This window comes from Pinus tabuliformis, chromosome 1_1, assembly GCF_031772625.1.
Source record: "Pinus tabuliformis cultivar Carrire ecotype Pingquan chromosome 1_1, CPIR1, whole genome shotgun sequence".
Lineage (NCBI taxonomy): Eukaryota > Viridiplantae > Streptophyta > Pinopsida > Pinales > Pinaceae > Pinus > Pinus tabuliformis.
The window spans coordinates 961,209,515-961,231,054 of record NC_142297.1 but is presented as its reverse complement, the minus strand read 5'-3'; positions in this window follow the sequence as shown (position 1 = coordinate 961,231,054).

The following is a 21,540-nucleotide window of genomic DNA, read 5'->3' as shown; positions in this document are numbered from 1 at the left end:
ACTGAGAACTATAAAATTAATAAAGAAATCAAAATTCGTTCCTTGGAAGTCACTTATTATTATTATTATCCATTTTTAAGGTCACGGCCAAGCCAAATACCAAATTTTGTATGAGACCCCCTTGTTTGTGGGATAAGGGACCCACCTCCGTGCCCCCTTATTTGTGGGACAAGGGACCCACCTCCGTGCAATGATTTGACTGCTAAGTCTACGAAGGCATACATACTTTAGACCCCTATGGTTTTGAACTTGTGACCTCTTAGGAGGAAACACGTGCTCTTAACCATTAAATTATTATTAACCTATATTCATCATGAATGTAGTCACAATCATGAGTATAGTCTAAAATGATTCATTGGTGATTTATAAGGAGACATGAGTGTAGTCTAAAATGATTCATTAGTGATTTATAAGGAGACATATTTTTACAGGATGTCTTTGGACCTGGGCCATTAACCTATTTCTTTACATATAAGTAAGATGAGCTCTTAACCAATTAAAAATAGTATAAGGTGTCATTCCAAAATTAAAAGTCATTTTCAATTCAAATACTATCCACAAAAAAGCTATTATTGTCATTAAGTTACTTTTACGAGTAAGATCATGTGCATTTTAATAACATTTAACCTTAATCTAAACCAAGTATTATCATCAATTGCAATTTAGCCTTTAACCTTAATCCAATATCTCTTGGAGAGCCAAAATTCTTATCGCTCAGTTAAGGACTAATTCTCATCAACTCCCTTGTGAAACAGGGCGCTGGAAAAGGCCAAAGGAAGTGTGGGAGGAAAGGGTATGCATTTTTTGTTCTTCCGTAAAAGTGGAAAAAAAAATAAAAATAAAAAATCATTTTGGAATGTGAGGCCTTCAAAGGCAATAGAGAAAGTTATGCAGATATGCTAGCAGCTAGCTCTTTGGATAATCTATTTAGCGAGGGGTTTGTCGAGAAGCTAGGAGCATTTATTGTGAAGCTTCAGAGAAAAAGGGCCAAATACATCAAGCAGATGAAGAAGACATCTATCCCGTAGGCTATCTTTAGCCTCGTGGACGTTAAAATAATTTATTTCTTCTTTCTTTCTATATATATATATATATATATAATTACAAATTTATGATTTATATCAAAAATAAAATTTAAATATTTTGAAATAAATACTAAACTAATCATTATTATCATTCATTAAAAATAATTTTGATTTATCAACTTAAAAGAATTTTGATTTATCAACTTATGAGAAAATGACATGAATTTTTTTCAACATTTTGTATTTATAAATAATATTATTAAAAATGCAATTTGCATTAAAATTTATAATTTTGATGACATGATAAATAGTGGAAGATTGTAATTTTGAAAATTTAATGGATGATAAATAGTGGAATATTGTAATTTTGAAAATTTAATGGATGATAAATAGTGGAATATTTCTCGAACCCTTATGAACATTATTTTCGCCGGGGATCGGCGAAATGGGCTCGCGAAAAGGACAGGGTTAGGGTTTCATGCGCATCTCCTGCGGTTCGTAGGGCATCGGTTTCGACGGTTCGTAGGGCATAGGGTTCGATAGCTCCGCGACGGTCATCTGCTGCGGTCACGGTTCTGCTCTCTACAGCTGCAGCTTCACCATCGGAATCCTCGCCTGTCCCTATCGGTCACCGACATAGAATCAGTTATGGATAACTGGGAGCATGAAGAGGTGGATTATTCAGCGGATCCCTCGCCGGAGAATGTTATTTTCGGGACTCCTCATTTTACCTCTCGCTCTCAGCTCCCCCATTCCGCTTCCTCTTCTTTTCCGGCGCACCAACCTTTTCCGGCTCCCGTTCCATCCTCTGCAGAAGTTTTTCCTCCTGTATCTCCGCCTTTCGAGGTTCCTCCGCTTTCGCCTGGGTCTCTACAATTCCTGGCCTCCCATACTCCCCCATCGCCCGCTTTTGACCCTCTGGCGTCCATCCCTTCGGTGCCTCACCCTCCGCTGACATCTACACCTGCGACTCATCCATCTGCCTCAGGTATTCGCCCTTCCGGATGCTTTGAGACGCCTGCGGTTTCTTCCCTCCCCTCTAACCATTTTCCCCGGGAAGGTATCACTAATCCCCTGGTGGATCATCCGTCGGCCCCCCGTTCCGGATCTAAAAAGGTAAAGTGTGTCAGATCGACGGCAAGGGATATCTCCATCAAATTCGACGAAGCAAAGCCTCTCGGCGACTATATGGACATTGCAAACACCGTGTTGGTTGGGCACGTCAGGGGTCGATCATACTCGAGGCAGAGGCTCAATCTTTGGGTTAAGGAGATCTGGGGTGGAGTCCTTTTCGACCTTCCAGAGGTCCATGTCCTCCCCAGAGGATGGTTCTCTCTTAAATTCTCCAAGGTCAGTCAAACAAACCTCGTTTTGGGCCGATATTGGCATATTGAAATGGCCCCGGTCCTTCTCAAGCGCTGGAATCCCCTCTTCGATCCAGAGCGCGAGCAGCTCGGTGCTGGACCAATCTGGGTGAGACTCCCAGGTTTACCAATTCCATTCTGGGACGAAGAAGTTTTTATTAGGGTTGGCAATGCCCTGGGGACATATTTGGACTACGATCGCACTTATGTGGAATCTGGGAATCGAACACTTGCTCGGATCTTGGTTCATCTGGACACTCGAGAGGGACTCGAGGAACAGATCACGCTTCAGTGGGGTAGGTGCATTCGGGTTCAATTGTTGGACTATGAAGGGGTTCCCTTCCGTTGCAGACGATGCCACAAAGTGGGACACCTCGCGAAGGACTGTCCACTCAATAAGAAAGCTGCAGATTCAGTGAAAGGCACCCCGGCGACTACCAGGACGGCTTCCCCCATCATATCTCGCCCTCCTTCTGCTGGACCGGCCCCTTCGGCTTCTCCTCCCGCGGACGATGCTGGGCTCCGGAGATCCTCGCCTCCAAAAACTAGGGCTCGTTCGGCGGCAGAAGCGGGTATGATCTCTGTTTCTTTTATCCCAACTTTGCATTCGTCTATTGATGATTATCATGCATCTGGTCCATCTGCACATATCTCCATGATTCCCTGCACACTATCATCTCCACTTGCGTGCACTGACCCTATTATCTCTACTACATCTCCCGAGTCTTTCTCCTCCCCGTGCCCATCCTCCCCTCCTCACCCTTATTTCCTTCGGTCTCGGAATCCATCAAAAGAGCAGGCTGTCGGTCACTCGGGTCTGGGCATTGTCATACCTGAGGGGGCATCATTGCATACCAGAGGGAGAAAATCTCACCTTTCCAAAGCCATCAAACAAGCTGGGGCAGAAGTGGTCTCTGGCCGGCAAGCGACCATTGACGGGGTTCTTAGAGCAGGACACACCCCGAGAGGTGTTCCCCCATGAAGTGTCTTTCTTTTAATTGCAGAGGACTGGCTAGTTCCTCCAAAAAACTAGCCATGAAGCGGCTCATTGATACTGAGCCTATCGACATTATTATGCTACAAGAAACACTCTGCTCTGCAGATCAAATTATTCGTGTCATGCAAGCCATGGTCCCAGGATGGAGTTTTTTTGCAAATGATGCTGTGGGACGATCTGGAGGTCTAGCCATTGGATTAAACCCTCGTTCCATTAATCCTATCTCAACCTGGGGAGGTGCAGGGTTCATTGGATTGGATTTCTTCTCGGCTGACCTTGGCATGGATCTCAGAATTGTCAATATATATGCTCCATGCTCCCAGAGAGAATCATTCTGGCGGAATACTCTTCAGCTACCCCTGCTGAATGAAGACCATGTTATTATAGGAGGAGACCTCAATTTCTCTCTGGGTTTCAGGGAGTCATGGGGCACTGAGGCTCAAATTGACTCTATCACTGATTATATGACTAATCTACTGGATCAATCAGATTTCTCGGATATTCCATTGCAGCGTCTCCTTCCTACTTGGCGGAATCGACGGGTTGGGGATGCTGCACTTGCCCGCAGACTTGACAGATTTCTGTTAAAGGGCCCTCTTCTACAGCGCCTGCATCTCTTCAGACAATGGGTTGGCTCGGGGGGGTTATCGGACCACAATCCTATATACCTGGAGATTCAGGGTCCTTCCAAGAAACCCAAGGCACCCTTCAAATTCAATCCCTCTTGGCTGAAGGATCCGGACTATATCCAGCTGATAAAGGATTACTGGGCCTCTCATCCCATCAATGACTCTGTTCCTCTTGCCAAAGGTTTCTGCAGGAACCTTTCAGAAATCAAACATATTACTATTAAGTGGGCAAGGGAGAAATTGGATCGTGAAACAGCACAGCTCTCCCATATTGAAGCGGACTTATGTTCACTCACCGATGACAGAGGACAGGGCTTCATGACAGCTGCGGACAAATGTAGGCTTATTGACCTTGAGAATCAAAAAGCCAAGATTCTCAAAGAGAGAGAGGAATCCATTAGATTAAGGAGCCGAGCTTTATGGATTCAAGCTGGGGATGACAACACAAAGTTTTTCCATAATTTTGCAAAGTGCAGGAAGGTATCTAATACTATCTGGAAGCTCCCTACCCCGGATGGAGAAATCGCGGACAATTTCAATAAGCTCGCTCACCTGGGCATCTCTCATTTCAGGAACCTCTACAAGAGTCCACGAGAAGAAAACTTACTTGATATTATTAATGTGGCTAACCACTTCCCGAGATTTGTGGAGGAAGAAGATGTGGAGACCTTAACGGACCCGGTCACTGCTGAGGAACTGGAAGGAGTTCTGAAATGGTTCAAAAAAGACAAAAGCCCAGGGCCGGACGGATGGACCATTGAATTCTACACAGCTTTCTTCGATGTTTTGGGTCAGGACTTACTACAGGTGGTTGAAGAAAGCCGGACTTCTGGATCATTATATCATGCCATCAACTCTACATTCATCGCTCTCATCCCCAAATCTGACTCCCCAGCATCCTTTGATGACTACAGACCCATCTCTTTGTGTAACTGCATCTATAAAATCATCTCGAAGACCATTGCAAATCGTCTTAGACCTATCCTCTCCCGTTCCATTGCCCCGCAGCAATTTGCTTTTCTCGAATCTAGACAGATCCATGAGGCCATTGGACTCGCTCAAGAAGCCCTCCATTCCATCTGGTCGAAGAACTTAAAAGCCATCCTCCTCAAAATCGATCTGTCTAAAGCTTTTGACCGTGTCAGCTGGCTCTATCTCAAAATGATCCTCATTCATCTGGGTTTCCCTCATGCATACATTTCTTGGATCATGGCCTGCATTACCACACCATCTTTCAGTATTCTTATCAATGGTTCGGCTACAAATTTTTTTCATTCGGAGAGGGGTCTGAGGCAGGGGTGTCCGCTATCGCCCCTCCTCTTCCTGTTGGTCATGGAAGGTCTCAGTCGCCTCATGGAAGCGGCCAAGCGATCTGGAGACATTGGGGGCCTCCGCATAACTGACCTTTGCTATCTCACTCATCTACTCTTTGTGGATGATGTTCTTATACTTCTCAATGGCAGTGTTCGTGACACTCGAACTTTCTCAAAGATCCTACAACTTTTTTCCTCTGCCACGGGTATGATGCCAAACCAGATGAAATCAACCATTACCTGTGCACGCACATCTGTACAGGAGACCCAGACTGGCTTACAAGCATTCCCTTACTCGGTCCACCCCCTGGATAGAGGTCTCAAATATTTGGGGTTCAATCTGAAACCTACTTGCCAAAGGATTGCTGACTGGGTCTGGTTGGTTGCCAAATTGGAAAAAAGACTCACAGGATGGAGCTTCAGATATCTCTCCAGGGCTGGTAGACTGGTGCTCATAAAGTCTGTATTAGAAGCCACCCCGGTGTTCTGGATGGCCCTAGCCTGGATTCCTAGAAACATCCTGGGGCGGCTACAGCAGTTATGCAACCGATACCTCTGGAATGGGAGTCAGGATAAAAGAGTATTTGCATGGATCGGATGGAAGAAAATCTCATTGCCCAAAAAGTGGGGTGGATGGGGACTAAAGGAACTACCTGAATTTGCAAAAGCACTGGCCGCCAAGATGGGGTGGACTCTGCTTACTTGTCAAAATCTCTGGACACAGGTAGTCTATTATAAATACATTTGGCCTCATAATATTTTGGATTGGGCCCGTTTCCCTACTTGGTCAACAATGGGATGCTCATCGGTTTGGAAGGCCTTGATTCAATCCCTTCCTCTCATTCGGAACAATCTTGCTTGGCGCATTAATGATGGATTGATAGGCAGAATTGGTTTGGATCCTTGGATTAACTGTGGGGGTAGACATATCCTTAATCCAGATCTTATAATGCACCTACAGGCCCGGGATATCCGACATTTTGCACAGATCGCAGACCAACAGCGCACTGATATATTTTCCCAGGCTTGGAAATCCGCACAGCAATTGGATCTCCCTTTACAATGGCATCAGGAATGGGATCGCTATACTGAGGCATTATCTGAATCTCACATTCGTATAAAACAAGGACCGGATGAACTTATTTGGTGCATTGCTGATCATGGTATATATGCTCCAAAATTTGGATACACTGCTCTCATTTCTCACAGAATGCCTGAATCGTTACAGTCATGGTGGCAATCCATTTGGAAGCTCAAGGCTCCTCCCCGGTCCAAACTTTTCTTTTGGTGTGCACTCAACGGCAATGTACCCACAGGGGAACATCTCACCCGCAGAGCCATTTTTGGCCCATCATGGTGTATCTTCTGTAAAAATGCATCAGAGACTCAGGATCATATATTCCTCCTCTGCCCTGTCATCCTCAACCTATGGAACAACATATGTAATCTGTTGGGTATCGCTGTCAATTGGAAAGGGATCGATATTAGGAGTGCTTGGGATACTTGGTCTCACTGTCATCCGGGCACTAAATTACAAAACCTTCCACCTGTGGCTACTTGGCATATATGGCTTGCTTGAAATCGGGCTATATTTGAAGACCAATTGATATCGTGGAATCGGGTAGAGGCCACCATCATTGCAGCATATCATGAGTTACCAGACCCTCCACCCCCGAGACCGAGATCCATACAGCCCATGCCCAACTTTGATAGATCCATCCCGTGGGCATTTTTCGACGGAGCAGCAAATCAGGGTGGATGTGGCGGGGGTTTTGTACTGCACATAAATGAACACCATCGATACCTTGCAAAAATGGGCTTTGGCAATGGATCTAATAATTTCGCTGAGCTCTCTGCTGTCCACAATCTTCTACATTTTGCATTATCGCATCATCATACAAGAATCAATATATTTGGGGACTCATTGGTGGTTGTTAACTGGATTAACAATATCACTACTTGTCATACACACACTCTCAGCAATTTATTACATGATGCACTCATACTCAAAGCAGCATTTAACCATTGCACATGTTTACATATTTACAGAGAGCATAACAGCGAGGCTGACAAATTATCCAAAGAGGCCTCGTTACTTCCCCGAGGCGAGGGGATAATAGTGGAGCAGAATGGAGCAGAGGAGTATCAATTTTACCACAGGCCATTCATAGATCAAAGAGAACAAAGGGACAACAGTCCCAACAGCTGATAGTCAATGGCGCTTTTGTTTTTTGTTAATAGAAATATATAGAACATGGATATTATGCTTATAAACAGAGTCCTCTTTCGGACAGCGGATAGAATGCACAGTCAGATGAATGTACACAGAACAGTTTTGCTTATACCTACAGAACAACACCTTGGTGAGGTGAATTTTGTATGAACAATCCAGCAATGCCTAGGCATCTGCTTTATGTAATTTTCAAACATTAATGAAAGTTACTGATTTTTCCAGTGGAAAAAAAAAAAGATAAATAGTGGAAGATTGTAATTTTGAAAATTTAATGGATGATAAAGATTGATATAGTGACAAATTGAAAATTATATTTTTATAATTTAATAGATGATAAATATTGATATAGTCATAAATATTTTGAAATTGAAATTTAACGTATATATATTTAAGATATTTAAAAGAAAGTGATTTTCATTTTCCAACCTTTTTAATGTTGTAAAGATATAAATTATTTTATCTCTTGGGGTTAATTTGTTTAAAATATCTTATATAAAATTAATTTATTTTTATTTTAATTATATTTATTGTTTTTCCCTACATTAAATATTAAAAAAATGAAATTTAAAACTTTTTATGATATAAAAAAATACAATTTAAAGAATTAATTCAATTAATTGTTATTAATTATTTAACTAATTTATGGATATCCTATGAATTGTTTTTTTGTGTCCAGCTCCCGACGGGTAGGGTTTGCTTAGTTGTTGTGGAATCTTTCGTTGCAAGAGTCATCACTAAGGTCATCATTTGCAACAGTAACCAAGGATTGATGTCTACATATGTGGAAGTTGTTTTTTCTTGGTTGAAATTGAATCTCTCTTCTCTCTGTTTGTGGATTGTCGACCTGCTTATGGTCCATTTGGGTTCAGGGAAATTTGGGAATAAGGTTGTTGTCGCTGAGGGGCTGAAACCCTAGATTCAAACTGAAGATGGCTACTCTAGAGGGGGTCGTTTTCCCTTTGTCAAATGAAGTTTTGGCCTTCCACGCCCTTGTAGCTTAACCTCCAAAAAAACTAGGTCTAAGGAAGCACAAGCAAAATTGTGAAGAAGGCGAAGACTATCCCTTCAGTGGCCCTTCTAACGAAGTTTCGAAGAACTATCTTGGCATATTCAGAGCGGGCTTTAGTGGGGAAATTCACAGGTTTATGCTTCTCCCCAATATCCATGGAGTTATGCCTGGAGAAAACTTGGAAGCTATTGATAAAAGCTAATATTGGAATGTATGCACGCGGGAATAGGTTTTTTGCCTTCCTGTTTGAGTTTAAGGGCGGTAAAGATGTAATTTTTCAAAATGGATCATATGTTTTTGGGGCCAAAGGTGTGTATCTGAATAATCGAAAATGGGTTGGGGAAATACTTGGACAGCGCTAAACCTGAAGGATTTTAGTTTGGATGTGCAAAAAAATGTGTTGAAGTAGATCTAGAGAAAGGTTTGCCCTGTGAAATAAATCTCACATCGGGAGAATGGACTCATTGTCAAACTCTTGAATATGCACAACTACCCTTCAAATGCAGATATTGCCATGAATGTGGCCATTTTGCTAGAGATTGTAAGAAGTCACATGAAGGAAAAGGGGTGGATTCGACAATAGGACAAGAAGAACAATGACAAACACAAAAAAGGGCGAGAATAAAGGAAAACTGACGACAACCAAACTTAGTCCACACACGGCAGAAACATGGCCTTGACTTCGAAAAACACTTTTGAGGTCTTGCAAACTCAAGAAGAAAATGGCAAGGAGGAAAGCAATTTAAACAAAAGGAAAGGTGCTTCATAAGAAGAAGTCACGAACCCTGATATAGAAGAAGGGGAAATAAAAAAACTAGAGAGTGAAGCAGAAGTAGAACAAGAAGGGAACATCCAAATTCCAAATCTAATACAAAAAGAGGTCCAATATGCGGCATCTAACCCTCTGGTTTTAGAACAAGTTGACAACTCCTTAGGGAATAAGGGGCATGAAATGGGAAGTACACCTAAAATTCCAAAGGAATCAGATGTAAGCGTCAGGAAAGTAATGACTTGATAGCCAAGAAAAGAAAATGACTTGGGGAGATGAAAAAAGCAGCCAAGAAACATGAAGTTCCATAAGAGGACAAGGGAGGTACTCTAAGAAGGAAGCCAAAGAGGCAGAAGCAGAATTATACAAAAAACTTGGAAGTCAGTCTTCCAATTATTGCACTCTAAACCCCTCTAATAACTAAATAAAAAATTAGTGAAAATAGAATGTAAATGTATATGGATCCTAAGAATATTCTTTAAAACATTTACTTAGAACAAAACTGAAATTTCTATGTCATGAAATAATTGCTTTAAATATTTGATTGAACCTTCCTGCTTAATCTCAATCCAACAAGAAATATTGATAGTTTTAGAAAATTATAAAAATTCCAAGCAAAATCCAAATTTTCCTTTTTAATAAAACTCTCCTACCAGTATTTAAAAAAAAATTATATAACTAATTTTATATCAATAAATATTTCAAATATTTTTAAATTAATTTATATTAATAAATTACATTCCCAATGTTCAATCATAAATTACCAAATTTAATATATAAAATCAATCCTATATTATTATTATTATTATTAAAAAAAACAAAAACAAAAAAACAAAAAAATGTTGATAAAGACGTGCAATCTCGTCGAAGTGGAAAAACATACCAAAAAGTTCTGCAACCGCAAAAGGCATGTGAAGGGTCAAAGAGAGATGCAACCGCAAAAGGCATTTGAAGGGTCAAAGAGAGATGTGCTATGTTTAATGTTTATCCGTGCTATAAGGACTAGAATATATAGTACCTTTTAAGGTCAATGTCTTTATTTTCAATCATTGTCCCTCGTTCCATTTACTATATTCTGTCATTTATCTTTATGGTAAGATTCTATTATAATGCACTTTGTCAAATGATTTAGGAGGGACATTAATATGAACCATTAATCTCATAATATATGAAAGTAAACCATGTGGGGTACTCATGTTTCATAGTATATTCACGATACTTTCCCTATGTTTTTTCATGATATTCTTTATTATGTAAATTCATTTAATTCCAGCGACTTAGTTATCATGTAATTTCATTTCATTCCAACAACCTGTTTAACAACTATGACTGTAATAAGAATATAATATGTAATAAGTGGTAATGGAGAAGAGATATATAAATAATTTAAGTATAGTTTAATTATAAAAATAATTTATTTATTTTTTAAAAAATGGGTGAAATTATGATTTTTTATTATTTAAAATGTAGAAATAGTTTTAACACTGTAGAAAATTAGTATTGAATTTTGTAAATCAAATAATTTGAAATTATAATTTTTACTATCTATTCATATTATATTATTGGTATAATTTATTATAATTTAGTTATTAATTAATAATCAAACAATTATTTAATAATTAATAATACAAATAATTAGTGAATATATAATTTCCAGAGAAAATTGTGTTAAAAATAGTTGAAATGTTTGGGATAAACACTTCACCCATCTTTAAGGACAAGAAGCAAAACATAAGTAAAGAGAAAGATACCAAACATTTATATAATAGTAGTGCTTACAAAAAGCAAAACAAAAAAACAAAACATAAGTAAAGAGGAAGATACCAAACATTTATATAATAGTAGTGCTTGGAGAGACACATTAGAAAAGAAGTAAAACAAAAAAATAAAACGTAAATAAAGAGGAAGAGGCCAAACCTTTATATAATAGTAGTGCTTGGAGAGACACATTAGGAAAGAAACATCAGGAGAAAAGAAAATTAATAAATACACAAGATAATGTTTTATTAATAATAAAATAATAATATTACTTATTAGAAAAAATAATTATTAAAATGTTGTTGAGATTCAAATAAATTTATTAAGGAAATAAAAGAATATTATTCTTATAATAATATAATAAAAAAAATTATAGTAATAATAAGAAGAATTATTAACCATAATGATATTCAAATATCTAAAATATTATTAGAATAATAATATTATTATTAGTTGTAATTAAATATATGAATATTGGTGTTAGGGTAGGTTTTTATTCAAAGAAATATAATTATTAATAATAAAATGAATTAATTCCTTAATGGGATGTGGGTCTCACTCACATGGAGAAGCATGTACATTGTGACTTCAGGCCACCACCATCTCTAGGCTTTGGACCAAAGCACCCTGTTATAGTTAGCTCTTCCAATCCATAATGGTTATTGGTTGTTTCATGACATTGAAGGTTTTCTAGTGTTATGTGTCTTTCCTGCGCTAGGTAACTAAGTTTTTTTGACAATTTGTTATTTGTTCCAGCAATTACCTATTGGTCATGCTCTCGATAACTAAGTTTTTTTTGGCAATTTGTTATATGTTTCGACAATTACCTACTGGCCAATAAATCTAGTAAGAATGAAGTCAATAGGAATTTGCAAAGATGTACTCAACTGTGTAATCTTTTTTCATAGCTGAAATCTTTTGACTTAAAAAAAATGACAAATTGAATAGTAATAGTTAATTTTATTATTGTCTTAACAATAGATTACATGAAAAGCTACCATTAGGGCAAATGGATAGAGCTTTGTGGTGTCTATGCTTTCGTTCTTTCATCCTCTCAGGTCGACTTCCTTCATCAATGGCGGCATCCCCTCCTTCTACAGGGTCAGATCTTCCAGTTATTTATGATTTCGAGTTTGGATCTTTGATGGCTCCCATGGCAACAAGAAATTTAAAAGTGTCATGTGTAGTGGATACAAGTGTTCTCTCTTTTAAAGATGTGGTTAACTCTAGATCTTGTTCTCTTCCTCCAGTTCAGGTAGTACATGAAGCTTCTACGATCACAGTTCCTTTGGGGACTGGAGCCATCAATGAAGCAATGTGTTTTTTGAAAAGAGGTTTAGTTTGCAGATTCAATGGCCTCTCGCCTTGTTTGCTTGATCTTCATCAGTGGATCTCAGAGAATTGGAAATCCATTCTTTTTTATGATCTTAATATTTATCCTTTGGCTCGTGGTTTTTTTGTGGTGATTTTTGAAGAGTTGGAAGACATAAACATTATTTTTAATAATGGTCCCTAGTTTTGGGGAAGCGTGGGAATTTCCATGCAATTATGGCCCCCCTCCTTCGATCCTCTTACAACCACAATTGCTCTTTCTCTAGTCTAATTCAAACTCGCAAATATACCCCTACATTTATGGAATCTGTCTTCTCTTAAGGCAATTGGGGATGCGATTGGAGTCTTCCATTATGGAAGCCCAGAAACAAAAGATTTTCTCAACCCCACATATGCTCGGATCAATGTGGAGATGGATTTTAACAAGGGTTTTCTAGCATAACTGAATTTGACCAACACAGGTTACTTGTGGGTTCAAAAGCTCAACTATAAGGATATCTCCTTTCAATGCTGAGCATATTATGAGACAGGGGATACAATTAAAATTTTCCCTAAATCCATGAAAAATGGCAATTCGCAAACAACTCGAAAAGGAAAATGAAGGCCCAAATGGTGGGTAGGCGCTCAAAGAGAGTACTATACAATTTATAAGGAAGAAGAACCTCATGATAAGGCATATGATACGCAAAAGGCAAAAGACGGGAAAGAAGACATGAAAGTCATAAAAAATCCACCAAACTCAACTTCGGAAGAGGAACCTGCTCAATAGATCCCTAAGAACAATGCATTTTCTCGTGTTTCTTTATAAAATAAAACCAAACAAGTAACTTCATGGGTTGACCAGAAAAACAAAGAAGAGTCATTAAGGATCCAAAATGATGAAGTTGCTAGTAGATATCATCACCTTACATGTGACCTGCCAAATTCATCAGATAACATGTACAACCAAGGGGTAGAACAATTTGATAAAGAGCTACCTCAACACATCAGATACTTGGTTATGGCCATGGAAGCAGAAGAGCTCATAAACACTGGTGATAGGCATTAGGCAGTCAAGTATTTCTTGGTCAACAACTAAGGGACCAAGAAGAGGCCTTGTGTGTAGTAGAAGGTAGAATTATGAACTTAAATTACCATCTAGTCCAAACTCGTTGAGCTATGTAGGTCTTGTTAAGCGCTTTGGGAATCAAATTCCCTCCCTTGCCCCCACCTCTAACTTCCTCGACCTCATCTGATAACTTAAACAATTTAGAGTAAATATTTGGGGGAATTAAGCCTTCCAGCCCTGAGAATGATCTGAAATGGAGCATATTAGTAATGTTGTGCTAATTCCCCATTTAGAATAAAACCCAAGATTCTTATCATTTGCTTAATGATTCACCATTTTTGCTTAATTAACTGATTCCCATGAGAGTTTCTTATTTAAATGTTATAAACAATTTAATATAAAATATATCTTGAACAACAACAAAATAATAACAAAGAACATCAAAATACAACATACAACATAGAGATTCGATGAGGCCCTCCTGGGCTACGTCTCCTTGGTCCAGCTTCCAATGCTTGGGCCTCTCTCTTATGCTCAAAATTACAACAAAAGTGTGTTTACAATGCTCAAATGCCTTTGAAACTTATCTCAATGAGTTCAGAATACTAAAAAATGGGTAGCTAGCCTCTTTTTACATCCGATTTGGTGAAAAACTAAAGAAGTTATGACTTCTCCTAGTTTTCCCACTATTCGTTCCACAATTTGCGCCACATCCGGCATGATCCTACAAATTAGCCCCAAAAAAACTGCTAACTCAGTGAAAATTTCACCGCGTGGTGGGCATAATGTGTCAATCGAATTGTAATCGGCAAGGACCGACAAGCTTAAGGTATGTGAACACGGCGGGGATGTGCGCGGACCCGACGGGAGTATTAACCGGAGCTTGTAACCTTATCGCATCCGGGATATCGTGATCGGCGGAAAACCAATGATCTTGGATGTGCGAGACTGCGAAATATTGCGATTTGCGATTGAGATATTGCATCGCAACCCTGATCTTGTCGGGGGTCGATTCTATCGTACTTCACTCCCTTCGTCGATGTGTGATTGTGATTTATCACATCGTAACCCTTCCCTGCTCGGGGGCCGATTCTTTAACACGATTCGCTTGCGATTGCAACATGTGGGGGCCAATGGCAGCCTGCCACTTGGTGCCTTCTCATTCGCTGAAGGGCCATCCACGCCATCTAATCCTGCCATGTGTCTAAGTCAAACCTAAAATTTGAGTTGCTCTAACTTCTGCATACGAGCTCGGATTTGAGTTTTGTTCACACCATTGGAATTAGAATGACAGGCTCTTTGATTTGAAGCCGAGGTTAACAAAATTCTGACACATTGATTTTTGAGCACCTGATCATTCCTCCCCATTGGAAGCTTTTGGACCCAAAAAGATTATATTCAGTTATTGAATAGATGAGGGTAATGTTCCCTCACCTTCCCCTCTTCAATCCATTTAGCCTTTGATGGATTTGTACCTTTGAAACCCACTCAAAGATAATCAACATTTCCTCTCTTTGATGACCTCGTTCTTTTGTCAAGTATGGTGTCTTGTTGAAGCTCATCAAGAAATTTTGGAGAAAAATATTCAATTGATGGAATCTGTACACTTTCTCCTTGATCTCCAATCAAAGGAGGCTCATACAGTCTCAAATTTTCAACATTAACAAGAGAATAAATTTGCATATATGAAGGCAAATCAAGCTTGAAAGCATTATTACCAGTCTTTTCCAGAATTTTAAATGGACCATAATGGATTGGTTTCAGCTTTTTACCTTCACCTTGAAGCATTTCCTTGCTAATGTAAAGCCAAACTTCATCACCTACTTGAAACTGATGATCTGATGATGCTTATCATGCCTTGCCTTATACTTGCCTTGACTCTTTTCTAGTTGTTCTTGAACTGTTTGGTGAATCAACTGAATTTTTTCAATGAATTTCTTTGCTCTGTCTATGTCTCTATGTCCATCTACAACTACATCTTTCTCAAAGATGAAATCCAAAGGCGATTTAGGAAAATAACCAAGACATGCCTCAAAAGGCGAAGTTAGAGTAGAAGAGTGTTTTGCTCGGTTATAAGCATGTTGAATATAATGAAATTGTTCATCCCACAACTTAGGATGTTTGTTGAAATATCCTCTTAGCAAATGAATAATTTTCCTGTTAACCAATTCAGTTTGACCATCTATTTGTGGATGGAAGGCTATACTTTTCTTCAACTTGGTGTCCATCAAGTTCCATAAATTTGACCAAAAATTCCCAACAAATCGGGAATCCCAATCACTTATAATAGAAGTAGGTAGTCCAAAATGAACCCATACATTTTGAAAGAAAAGTTGAGTTATTTGTTCAACTGTAATTTGTTTTTTACAAGGCATTAGTATGTACGCTTTGTTGAACCTATCCACAACTATGTACACATAATCATGACCTTTTCTTGACAAAGGAAGACCTCCTACAAAATCCATAGAAACACTCTCCCATGGACGGGAAGGCACTGGAAGTGGTGTGTACAATCCTAGTTTCCTATTACTAGGCTTACTGACTGCACACAATGAAAAACCTCTGATAAAACGTGACACACTTTCAAGCATACGAGGCCAGTAAAAATACCTCTGAAGATTTGCCATTGTTTTACTTACACCGAAATGTCTATCAATAAGAGAAGTGTGCGCTTTCCTTGTGATATTTACTCTCTCTCCCTATGGAACGCAAAGTTTTCCCAAATGATACAAAAGATTATCATGTACATGGTAGTCTAATTCCTCAACTTGGTGGCCTTGACTCAAGTTTGAATATACCTCTTGAAAGTCAGCATCATGTGTGTATTGTTCAACATAACTTTTAGGCAAAATAGAATGATTCTTGAGTAAAATGGTTACATTAAAAATTGGTCTAGAAATCATATCAACAACTTTGTTACAAGTACCTTTCTTGTACCTAATTACCAAATGGAATTGCTGTAAGAATCCCATCCAACGAAAGTGCCTTGATTTCTGCAATTTTGTTTGAGATTGCAAATATTGCAAAGGTTGATGATCAATGTGAATAATGGTTTCTTTTACCATTAAGTAATGCTTCCATTTCTTCACACTTTGCACCAATGCGTAAAGCTCTTTATCATATGTAGGATAATTAATAACAATACCAGTAAAAATTTCAGAATGAAATGAAATGGGCTTACCATGTTGTAAAATAACTGCACCCATGGCGTAGTCACTTGCATCTATTTGTATTTCAAATGGTTGTTTCAAATCCAGTAATGCTAAAACTGGGGTTGAATTGGTCTTTTGTTTTAAAGCATCAAATGCCTCTCGTTGTTTGCCTCCCCACTGGAAGACCTTTTGCACAACTTCCAATGAATGCAAATGAACTACAATAGAAGAAAAATTAACAAAATTTCTCCTCCAACATTGGGTTGCTCCCAAAAAACCTCTTATCCAAATGACTATCTTGAGCCTGCCTGCGTAAATTGTGAGCAGAGCAAAGGCATCTGCGACTTCATGGGGATGTATGATTCTTTCACCTGTGTCTACAGGAATGGAGTCAATACCACCACAGATTGTTACGACATCAATCTTGGAGAGGTCTAACTTCAGCTCACCTTCTCCACGTCCCATGCAGACTGCCAAAAAGCCTTTGGGAACTTGAACATGCTTGGAAGAACCAATTTCACAGCTCAAGTACATCAAAGAAGTTCTATCCAACATATACTTTGACATCTTCAAAAACAAATGTTCTTGACATATGACATCAAGTAATTTTTTTCTCACACATGACATGTTCATAATGAAATTTTCTGAAAATGAAAATGTCATCCAAATAGACTATCCTGTCTAGAAATGGCTTCAACACATCTTTCTTCATATGCGTAAAAGTAGTAGGAGCATGGCAAAGACCGAAAATAATAGCAAGCCATTCAAACAAACCTTTCCTAGTTTTGAATGTCATCTTCCCTATATCTCATTCAACAACTCTACTTTGATGAAAAGCACTTCTTGAATCACATTCAAGGAAATGCTTACCATTCTTCTCGGACGCCAAAAGAAGAGTTGCACCACACGGTAAAGGAGTAGGCCGAATAATCCTTTTATTCAACAATCCCTGAATTTACGTCTTAATTTCTGCGCTTTCCATCACTGACATCCTGTACATGCCAATGTTAGGAAGAAGACACTTTGCTGCAACTGTAACTCAGGTTGGATTCCCCTCTTGGGAAGCAATCCCTTTGATTCCTAAAAAATTTCATCAGATTGGTTAACAGCGTCAACCAAATCAGTTTTCAAATTCCAATTACAACCATCAAATGCTTCATAATCAATATCATTATCGGGTTTGATCATGAGAAGCACAAGATTCTTTCTCGAATTCACCAGTCTTTTCATCTGCCCTGCATTAACAATCGAAAGATTTGTTTTTTTGCTGTGAGCTCTCACAATATATTCTACTCCATTTTTGAATATGTGATATTTGTTTTCATGTCGATGGAAAATAGTTTTCTGTCATAAAGGTATGGGCTGCCCAAAATGATGCCACAAATATCTAACAACACAATGTCAAGCTCCACTTCATCTATGAATTTTGCAGTGATTGCGAATTTCAGTTTACACTTTCTCGTAACCTACAATTGTGCATTGTCACATACCCATCCAAGTGGATACGGTTTATGATGTGGAACAGTTTCCAGATTTAAACTCTTGACAATGTTTTCTGAGATAAGATTGGCTTGAGAGTTGTTATCAAACAGTGTATCAATCTTGTTATGTTTTGAGATCACCCTTATGTGAAACAGTTATATTCTCCTCTTTTCATTTGGAGTTTCATTTTGCGAGCCTGAAGAACTAGTGTTGGCAATGGATTCCTTTCCTTGAAACCCCATGGTTGTGATTTTCGTTTCATCACCCGATTCGGATCCCAAATCCTCTTGAGTGGTTGCAGTTGTCTTTTCTTTTCCTTTGTTGTTGAATTTATTTGGTTTCATTTCAGGATGAAGCTTCCAATAGTGAGCTTCATCATGACCCTCTCTAGAACAATGTTTACAGATTATTTTCTCTCCTTCTTTCTTAATGGATGCATTTTTCTTTTGCTTTCCTTTAGATTTATTTCTTTTTTCACCACTCCAGAATGGCTTCTTCTTACCTTCTTCTTGTACATTTTTTTCCCTCTTGCTTCGAGGTGTGTAGCTTAAACACAAGCCTCATCAAGATTCGTGGGATTAAACATAATAATGGTGTGTCAAAGATAGCTATGCAAACCTCCTATGTATTTTAGCAAAGTATCTTGTGACTTCAAGTCTAATCCTAGCATAAGAGCTCTTCTCCTAAGCTCAGGAGTATACTCTTGCACATTTTGACCTTTCAACTGTCTGAAATTTTGCCAATTCATGATAGCTTTTTGCATATGAGCTAAAGGGTAGAATTGTGTTTTTATAGCAGCAATGAAATCAGACCAAGTAATAGAGATCTTACCATGTTTTTTGATCTCACCTTAAGTCCTTGCTTCCCACCAAATGAGTGTTGCACCGTCCATTCTCAAGGAAGTTAACTGAATCTTTATATCATCCTCTTTAAGGTTTTGAATCATGCAGTAGACCTCCAATTGACAAATCCAATTATCAAGCTTCTTTGCATTCACTTCACCATTATACATGGGCAACTCAAATTTAACATCAAGTTTTAAAAAATGTGATTTACCTTTTGAAGAATGATGATGAGTATGAGTAAGGGTTGTATTAGTGGAAGAGTGTGAAGATGCTTGTGAAGAAGAAGATGAAGAATATGGTGGAGAGGGTGGAGGTTTGTCTCCATTCCCATTACCTCCTCCTGAAGAGCCTTCTCCTTTGGGAGGTTTGGAACTTTCTCCTTGCAACCTTCTATTCCTCTCTTCATAGAGGACCTTCACCATCTCTGTCATATCAAAGAAAGCCTTTCTGAAGGTCTTCTCATCTTCTGTCATGTTTGTAGGTTCTCCTTCATGAGACATGATCTCTAGAGTTTCAACTGCAACTTAAGGCTGAACTGGTGTTGGATATTGTGGAAACCTTTCTCTTCTTCCCCTTGACCCAACTTTAGGGCTTCCAACTAGCTTTCCTTCACCTCTTTTGAGTTTTAACCTTGTAAGCATGACATAAACTTGCAAACAATTAAATCCTTCTTTATCAAAACAAAACTAGTAAGCAAAAACCAGTGCTCTGATACCAACTTGATCTGAAATGGAGCAGATTAGTAATGTTGTGCTAATTCCCCATTCAGAATAAAACCCAAGATGTTTATCATTTTCTTATCAAGTGCTTAAGGATTCACCATTTTTGCTTAATTAACTGATTCCCATGAGAGTTTCTTATGTAAATGTTATAAACAATTTAACATAAAACATATGCTAAACAACAGCAAAATAACAACAAAGAACATCAAAATACAACACACAACACAGAGATTTGATGAGGAGTTCACCCCTCCTGGGCTATGTCTCCTTGGTCCAGCTTCCAATGCTTGGGCCTCTCTATTATGCTCAAAATTACAACAAAAGTGTGTTTACAATGCTCAAATGCCTCTGAAACTTGTCTCAATGAGTTCAAAATACTAAAAAATGGCTATCTAGCCTCTTTTTGCATCCAATTTGGTGAAAAACTGAAGAAGTTATGACTTCTCCTAGTTTTCCCACTATTCGTTCCACAATTTTCTCCACATCTGGCATGATCCTACAAATTAGCCCCAAAAACTATTAACTGGGTGAAAATTTCACCGCGCATCGGGCCTAATTTGTGGGTCGAATCACAAATCGCAATCGGCAAGGACCGGTGAGCTTAAGGTCTGTGAACACAACGGCGATGTGCATGGACCCGACAGGAGTATTAATCAGAGCCTATAACCTTATTGCATCTGGGATATCGCAATTGGCGAAAAACCAGTGGTCTTGGATATGCGGGACTATGCAATATTTCGATTTGCGATTGTGATATCGCATTGCAACCTTGATCTTGCCTGGAGCCAATTCTTTCATACTTCACTCCCTTCGCTAATGTGCAATTGTGATTTATCGCATCGCAACCCTTTTCTGCTCGAGGGGTTAATTCTTTAACACGATTTTCTTGCGACTTGCGATTGTGATATGTGGGGACCAATGGTGGCCTGCCACGTTATCCAATCCTGCCATGTGTCTAAGTCAAACCTAAACTTTGACTTGCTCTAACTTCTACCTACGAGCTCAGATTTGAGTGTCATTCACACCATTGGGATAATGACGAGCTCTTCGATTTGAAGCTGAGTTTAACAAAATTCTGACACTTTGATTCTTTAGCATAATTTGAGCACCTGATTAGAGAAACGAGGTCTCTACAAAAGAAGGAAAAGAAAACAAGAATTTCAAGCACTTCAAGACATGAGGAGAAGGAGCATCATACTTCCAACAATATAGTTGCAACAGACAACCTGAAAGGTGAAACCTTGCAGGAAGAAGCCAACACAAGCACTAGTGGAACACTTGTTGAGTTGAAACTCCCACCATGCCTCCCAAAAGGCCATGACAACCCCTTTAAATATCTCTCGACATGATTTAGCTAGCTCATAATTTCCAGGAAATGCTCTCCCAAATTATGATAATATGTTATTTTTGTTGTGGTCTTTTGATGTTACTACTTATCCAGTATTTGCTACTCTTCTTTTTTTATGGCCTTATGGTGTCAAAAACTGGTCTCGGGATACTTAGGGATACCATCTGGTTTCCCATTTGAGGGCAAGTGGTCTCTTCCAAGCTTGCTCTAGGCTAGAAAGGTTACTTTTGTCTCTGGAACATATTCAAATCGAACATAGTTCACCCATGTTTATCCATGCATGTACTATATGTAACTTGCTTATAATCTAATGAAATTTTGCTTGCTTAAAAAATTACAATAATGTAATAAAATTACAAGGTATTTGTTGATGGGCTGGAATATTCTGCCAATAGTCAAGGGGATCTCCCTGGTGTAGGCTCCCAACTAGAACCTACACCATTTGTGGTAGGGATCCCTTCCAGTATGTAGGCTCGATTGTCGTTCAGTTTTGTAGAGTTTGCTTTGGACAAAG